We start from the raw sequence: 7774 nt of genomic DNA, 5'->3' as shown, positions 1-7774 counted from the left end.
GAGTTTGTATATAATAGCTGAATATATATAGATCTGTGTAAATAGTTAAATAAAACCTATTTAATGTATTAGCCAGCCCTGTTCACAGCAGTTCTCCTTTTTTTGGATTTTTCCTGGGGGGGGGGGGGGGGGATGGGGGAGACGAGGGTAATCCTACCCACTAACTCTTTTCTTCCCCAGGTGGAGGCACCGAGCACTAATTGAGTAAGGGACCGACGGAGACTGTCTTCGGGAGGCTCCAGCCAGGTTAGACCCTGAATCCAGGGGTTTTTAGTAAGTGGGCATTATATACATATATAAAAGAATGATACAGAAGATCTAGCAAAGAGCAATTTAAGCTATTGTGCAAAATACAATAAATAGCTTAATGGTTGAAATAAAACGTATACAGACACAGAATGTACATACTTCAAAAACAAAGCTTCTCATGTAAATTAATAATAGTTGGCTTGCATAACAAGAGAGATAGTGAAGATGATTTTGATAAGGAATAAGACAAGTGGTAGTGTCACAGCCGCAGCCATGCCCTGTGCCCCGGCTGACCTTCTGCCATCAGTGGGCGTTGGTGTTAGGCCCTGCTGCTTTCCCCATGGCTCTAGGCTGCTTCCCCAGTGTGACGGTCTGCTGGTGCTGCTGCCTCCAATGCTTCTGGGCACTCCACCAGTCATGCGGGCCGCTCCCTCCTTGGTGCCTCTGGTGCTGGCTCTCCTAGGTGCACACGTATGCTGTAGGCCATGATTTAGGGGACCAGTGGCGGGAAAGCGACAGGATGCTCAATGATGACATCATGAGCTGGGACCCTTACAAAGGATCATGGGACTCTTCAAGACTGTCTTTGCACTGGGTCTCCTAGCTTCTGCTTGGTGTGATTTGCTACACTTGGTTCCTGTTGTTCTTGCTCCTGCCTTGTGCCCAGTTCCATTCTTGTCCTTGTTCCAGTTCATGTGTCCAGCCAGTCTGTCTTGTTCCTGCTCCCTTCCATGGATTGGCTTTGACCCTGGCTTGGCTTCGCCATTCCTTTGGACCTCCGCTTGCCTTGAATCCAGCTTTCCTGATTGTGCCTTGATGGCAGCCATCTTATTGATGAGACTCTTCTGGTACTCTACCCTGGCAGTATTACTTGGACTTTCTTGGGCCTTGTCAGTACCATTGTTGATATCCAGTCCAGCTCACCTGCTGTTGGCCTCTGTTACAAAACTCTCTACTACTTATGCTGGCAAACATACAATGTGGGAGCCTCAGCAGTCTATAACCCGACTCCTCACTGGACCTCATTCAGCAAGTCTGCACCACTCCTGGGCTGCTTCTAGTTATCATTATGTTCCACAGATCCTGCCTAACATTCTGGTGAATCTCAAGACTTGGCCACCCTTGATCCTAGCCTGGGTGTGACTCACCTGCTGCCAATCGGGGCCTACCTAGCCTTTGAGTTAATTAGGCAGTGTAAACTCAGCTGTGGCCCATGGGCTCACCCTCCCCTCTTCGTGATAGGTAGGAAAAGAATTAGGAATGAATCTGGTGATTTTTGCTTCCCATTTCATACCACCACCAGCAGTTACAAAAAAAGGTTTTTCAGATAAAGAAACTATGGAGAGGTCAGATAAACCAGAAACAATTCCCAAAGGAAATCTAGAATTCAAGAGGTCAAATCCCTTAATTGGAGGGATAGGGAAAGGGAGGGGGCAATACAGATGACTCTTATTTGAATTTAATCTTCAGTAATTAACCTCTCTAATATTTACGGAATACTAGCTTAGCACAGATCATACCGACCCCTAACTTTGGGGGCCATTGACTGAATCTGGTCCAGAGTGTCTTGTGGCTGATAATCTGTGCACTGAGGTTGGGAAAGATGGTATCCCTCCTCCCCCCCCCCTGGTGGTGGTGGTAATTGAGTTGGTCCTCCCTGAAGTGTAATGTAGTGAGGTGATTTGTATCTCGATGAGCAAAGTCACTCCTTTGAGACATTCCCTCTGACAGGGAATCCAGTTGAGTCAGCACCCTCTCTGTAAGGCCCAACTTTCTCTCCTGTAGGGCCTAGTTCCAGAAAACTTTCTCTCCTGTAGGGTCTACTTCCTCTCCCTCTGTACAAGGAGCCTCTTGTTTGGTTCCAGAAGCTAGTCTCCACAACAAACAAGGTCTTCAATCTTCTAAAATGCCCAATGGTCACTTTGCACCAGAGGAATCTTCAGCTGGTTCTGGATGATCATAGTAAACCAGTGGAAGTGGGATGGTAATTTCATCCTCAGCAGCAGGGCCATGCCTAGGGTCTCCGGCGCCACCCTGCAGTTGGCCCCGCCCCACCCCCTGAAAACGATCGCTACACTACCTGCCCTCTTCTCCCCAGATCCTTTTCCTTTTTTTTTGTTTAAATTTACCTCTGTCCGGCGGCAGCGTAGCATTAGTGAGAAGGAGGCGGCGCTCCCCCGCCCCGACGTGTCAGTCTTCCCTTCGCTCAATGTCCCGCCTTCTTCTGATGTAATTTCTGATGTCAGAAGAAGGCGGAACTGAGCGAAGGGAAGACTGACACGTCGGGGCGGGGGAGTGCCGCCTCCTCACTAACGCTACGCTGCCGCCGGACAGAGGTAAATTTAAAAAAAAAAAAAAAGGAAAAGGATCTGGGGAGAAGAGGGCGAGGTAAGCATGGTGCGGCGGGGCGCCCCCCAGAGGATAAGTACATAAGTACATAAGTAGTGCCATACTGGGAAAGACCAAAGGTCCATCTAGCCCAGCATCCTGTCACCGACAGTGGCCAATCCAGGTCAAGGGCACCTGGCACGCTCCCCAAACGTAAAAACATTCCAGACAAGTTATACCTAAAAATGAGGAATTTTTCCAGTCCATTTAATAGCGGTCTATGGACTTGTCCTTTAGGAATCTATCTAACCCCTTTTTAAACTCCGTCAAGCTAACCGCCCGTACCACGTTCTCCGGCAATGAATTCCAGAGTCTAATTACACGTTGGGTGAAGAAAAATTTTCTCCGATTCGTTTTAAATTTACCACACTGTAGCTTCAACTCATGCCCTCTAGTCCTAGTATTTTTGGATAGCGTGAACAGTCGCTTCACATCCACCCGATCCATTCCACTCATTATTTTATACACTTCTATCATATCTCCCCTCAGCCGTCTCTTCTCCAAGCTGAAAAGCCCTAGCCTTCTCAGCCTCTCTTCATAGGAAAGTCGTCCCATCCCCACTATCATTTTCGTCGCCCTTCGCTGTACCTTTTCCAATTGGATGGCGCCCTCCTGCCATGCTTACCTCGCTTACTGTGTTGGCACGGCCCTGCTCAGCAGCCTCATCAGCTCTGTATAAGGCAGAGCTAGAAACTTCCTCCCCATGGTGTGTCTCCTCAGCTGCCTGATGACCTTGTTCTTTACCACTCTCTCTGCAACCCCTGTTGCCTAATGACATGGCACCATCTGAAGTTGGGGCATCAACTGCAGATAGGAAACAATAGCATACAGTCAAAATCCTGTTGCCATTTTCATCTACATATATAGGGTCAGATTCAGTAAATGGCACTCAAAGTTAGGTGCCTGGAAAAATCCACGCTAAGCACTATTCTATAAAGGGCACTCCAGGCTCCAACTTTGGGTGCAAGAACTTATACCTGCTGAAACCTGGTATAAATCCTGGTGAGCATATTGGGTGTGTAACCCCAGTATTCTATAACAGTGTACCAAAATTTTTGGAATGCCCTTAACTTGCCCATGCCCCTCCCATGGCCACATCCTCTTTGTGTTGCATACTATTAAATTTAGGTGTGGCGTTTATAGAATAGCAATTAGGACAGATGTGTGTACCATGGATCACTTTAAGAAAATGTGAAATGCTACAAAACTTGCTTAATTGTACTTCCAGCCAGTATTTTCAGCCATCATTGTTTGTTGTTAGTTCCTATAGCTATATAGAAGACATTACTAACCAGGAAAGTAGAGAGAAGTCCCAGTAGTTCACCCTGAAAGAATGCCTCCTTTCTGCACTGTTAGAGCATCAGGCATTTGGAGCCAACATAGGAGACTGTCATCCAGAAGTTTTACATCATTTCCTACAACTGTATGCTGCTGCAGTAGACAAAGCATCAGTGAAGGCTTTTCAAAACTGAACTTAGAATTAGCTTGATGTGGAGGGGCATTTTCGATATGACGTCTAAGTCCGACTGGACATTTTTCAAAAAACGTCCAAAATCTGAATAGGAAAGAAGGTCATTTTCAAAAAAGAAAAACGTCTATCTTTTGTTTTCGAAAATACTGTTCTGAACAACGTTTTGTGATTTGGACGTTTTGTTTTTTGATCCATTTTTGAAAAAAAAAAAAAAAAAAAACGTCCAAGTGCAAAACGCGCAAAATCAAGCCATTGGGATGTAGGAGGAGCCAGCATTTTTAGTAAACTGGTCCCCCTGACATCCCAGGACAGCAATAGGACACCCTAGGGGGCACTGCAGTGGACTTCATAAAATGCTCCCAGATACACATTGCTCCCTTACCTTGTGTGCTGAACCCCCTAAAACCCACCTAAAGCCCACTACCCCCAACTGTACACCACTACCATAGCCCTTACAGGTGAAGGGAGCACATATATATGGATACAGTGGGTTTCTGATGAGTTCTGGAGGGCTCACAATTTCCTCCACAAGTGTAACAGGTAGGGGGAGGTAGGAGCCTGGGTCCACCTGTCTGCAGTGCACTGCGCCCAACACTAGACTACTCCAGGGACCTGCATTCTGTTCTAATGGACCTGAGTATAACATGTGAGGCTGGCATAGAGGTTGGTAAGTAATGTCTTTCATCACATTTTTGGGGGGTGGGAGGGGGTTAGTGACCACTGGGGGAATAAGGGGAGGTCATTCCTGATTCCCTCCAATGGTCACCTTTTTGTGCCTTATTCGTTATAAAAACAGGTCTAATGCAAAACGTCTAAGTTTTAGTCCTGGACGGTTTTGTTTTGTTCCATTATAGCTGAAAAATGTCTAAGTCTTAGGGACGCCCAAGTTCTGCCCTGAACACACCCCTGGAGTGCCCCGTTGATATTTGGACGCACTTCTGACAGACTTCAGAGAAAAACGTCTAAAAATAGGTTTCGAAAATACTGATTTGGACGTTTTTGTGAGAAAAACATCCAAATGCAGACATGCCACTTTTTGGACATTTTTCTCTTTTGAAAATGAGCCTGATAGCTTGATTTTCAGCTGGCATGATGACCAATACAATACAATACAAATAAGCTTATATTCTGCAAATTATCATCAAACTAGTAAAAAAGGCCCGTTTCTGCCACAAATGAAACGGGCGCTAGCAAGGTTTTCGTCAGAGCGCTGCCGCTCACCCCTCCACCCCCCCCCAGGGTGCCAGCACTCCTCCCCTCAACCCCCCCCCGAGGTTGCCATAGCCACTGCTCCCCCTTCCACACACCCCTGAGGTCGCCGCCGCTCCCCCTCGCCCTGGATCCCCTTCCCCCCCTTTATGGTCTCAGGACCCCCTTCCACCCCCACCTCACTGGTCTCAGGACCCCCCTCTCTGGTCTCAGGACCCCCTCCCCCCATCTCTCGTCCCTGGACCCCCTTCCCCCTCATCCCTGGACCCCCTTCCCCCCCTTTCTCTGGTCCCATGCACCCACTGTCCGTCTCTGTGGCCTCGCACTGCAAGCAGGACGTGTGCTGCAGCCCGTGCTCCCCTTCACTGTTGCGCTGAAGCTGCTGCTCTGCACGTGCAGAGCCCAAGCTGTAATATTTCCCAGTTGACTCCTAAGTGGCTAGATTTAGAACCTGTCAGCTGCTCCCGACTGCAAAGACTGGGAGAAACGAAAGTTTCACTCTTTCCTGCTCCTATCCTGTTCCTCTGGTCCTGCCCTTATTTCCTGTTTGCAGAACAGCTGAAACAAAAGCCAAAGCAAAGGTTAAGGCAGCCTGAAGCTGCATCCTTCCGTGCTCCCCTTCACTGTTTTTAACAACAGCCAGCATTAATGAAGGGGAGAGGCTGCAGCACACGTCCCCCTTCAGATAGGAGCAGGAAAGAATGAAACTTGCGTTGTAGGTGACGTTGACTCGCGCTGCTTTGCTGTTATTGGGCACAGTCGTTTGAGACGTCATCATGTCAGGAGATGGATACAGGACCACGAATGCTTCAAGGTTTTTGTCCACGTTGCTAGCTTCAGAACGTTGGAGGTGCGTTTTATTATATAGGATAGTTCTATGTGGATTCCAAAACTAAAAGAAGAAGCCAGACACTCCTATGAAATTCATTATAAATTCACTTATAAAACATCAACCTTCCAAATATCTTGTAAGGTTATTGTAAAGTAATACGATTTCAACACCTTTCAAAACACCAAATAATCTTTAAGTCTCCCAATTTGACATGGGAGTGAGTTCCAAATGGTGGATGCGAAATACAAAAATCCAGCTGCAAATATCCTTTTCAAATGAAAACCCTTTGGAGCTGGAAAACACAATATTAGAGAATCGCATAATGATGCTGAACTCTTCGCATTGGACAAACTTATCAGGTCTGTCATGTATTGCAGAGCATTTCCGTGTAAAATGCATGCCTCAATTGGCAACCAATGTAACTTAATTAATAAAGGTAATCCTGTCATATTTGTGAGCAGAAAAGATCAGTTGAGCTGCCGTGTTTTGGATGGTCTGTAAACGTTCTTAGTAGTGATTTCTAACATTCCAGATACGCTATGCTACAATAGTCCAGCTGGGGCAGCAGAAGACTCTGTCCAACCAGTCTAAAAACTGGTAATTACAAATAATAGTATAAAAGCTTTTTTTTTTTTATCAGGGAGTTCACCTGTACATCTGGAGTCAAACTATTAGCCCATGTAACCCCTAATATCGTCAAGCTTGATTCAAACTTCAAATTGGGTGACATTTTCAGAATATTATTGTTGCAGATGTTATCTACTTGCTTTAGTAAAAGGAACTTTGTTTTTTTCTTTGTTTAATTTTGACTTATGTTTCTGAACCCGTTGTTCCAGTATCTTGTTCGCCAACTCCTCAGCAGATGACAATATTGGAAGAAAAACAGTGATGTCATCTGTGTATATAAAAACTTTGTAACCAGCATTAAAGAGTTTATAATCCAAAGATCTCATGAGTATATTAAATAAAGTCAGAGACACGGGGATCCCTGTGGGACACCACATTGAGGTCCCCAGGGGGTAGACAATGAGCCCTGAAAGATCGATTAACTAGAAATCCTTTAAACCATTTCAGAACATAACCCTCAACACCAATATCGCTCAGAACCTGTAACAAAAGTTGGTGGTCCACCAGATCAAAGGTGCAAAACGAATCAAATTGCAGCAGGATAACTCTATAACTCCTACTCATTAAGGATCTGCCTTCTCTAATATAGAACTCAGCACTGTTTCCGTGCTGTAACCTCTACAAAAACCTGATTGTGAAAAATGTAAAATGTCAAAAGTATCTAAATATGAAAATAAGTTGATTTGTTACCACACCTTCCATTATCTTAGCAAATAATGTGACTGACATAACAGATCTGTAGTTGGTTACATCCTGCAGGCTAGATTTTGCATTTTTGGGCATAGGCATCAATATTATGCCTCCTCCATTTTCAGAGAAATAGCCAATAGAGAGTTGTGTATTTAACCAATTCCTCAATAAAAAAACACAAAAAAGTTGAGCAGCCTCTTTTATTAGGTATGGGAGACAAGTATTTAATAACCAGAAAGAAGAATTGTATTTACTAAAGACCCATGACACTTCTTCCTGAATGGAGTGAAATGTAGTCCATAGATTTT

General features: G+C 45.3%; 1 protein-coding gene across 1 annotated transcript in view; it reads left to right on the top strand.

Moving 5' to 3' along the window:
* Window positions 1–224: 224 nt before the first annotated feature.
* The window catches only part of LOC115467602 (highly reducing polyketide synthase SAT13-like), a 106970-nt gene continuing 99420 nt past the window's right edge, over window positions 225–7774 (top strand). Inside the window, exon 1 of the mRNA XM_030199277.1 lies at window positions 225–273. The gene's annotated coding sequence lies outside the window, so the exon portion shown is untranslated. The remainder of the gene's footprint in view (window positions 274–7774) is intronic.

Source organism: Microcaecilia unicolor, chromosome 1 (genome assembly GCF_901765095.1).
Source record: "Microcaecilia unicolor chromosome 1, aMicUni1.1, whole genome shotgun sequence".
Classification (NCBI taxonomy): Eukaryota; Metazoa; Chordata; class Amphibia; order Gymnophiona; family Siphonopidae; genus Microcaecilia; species Microcaecilia unicolor.
The sequence above is the reverse complement of the archived record's forward strand: the minus strand, read 5'-3'. Positions and strand labels throughout refer to the sequence as shown.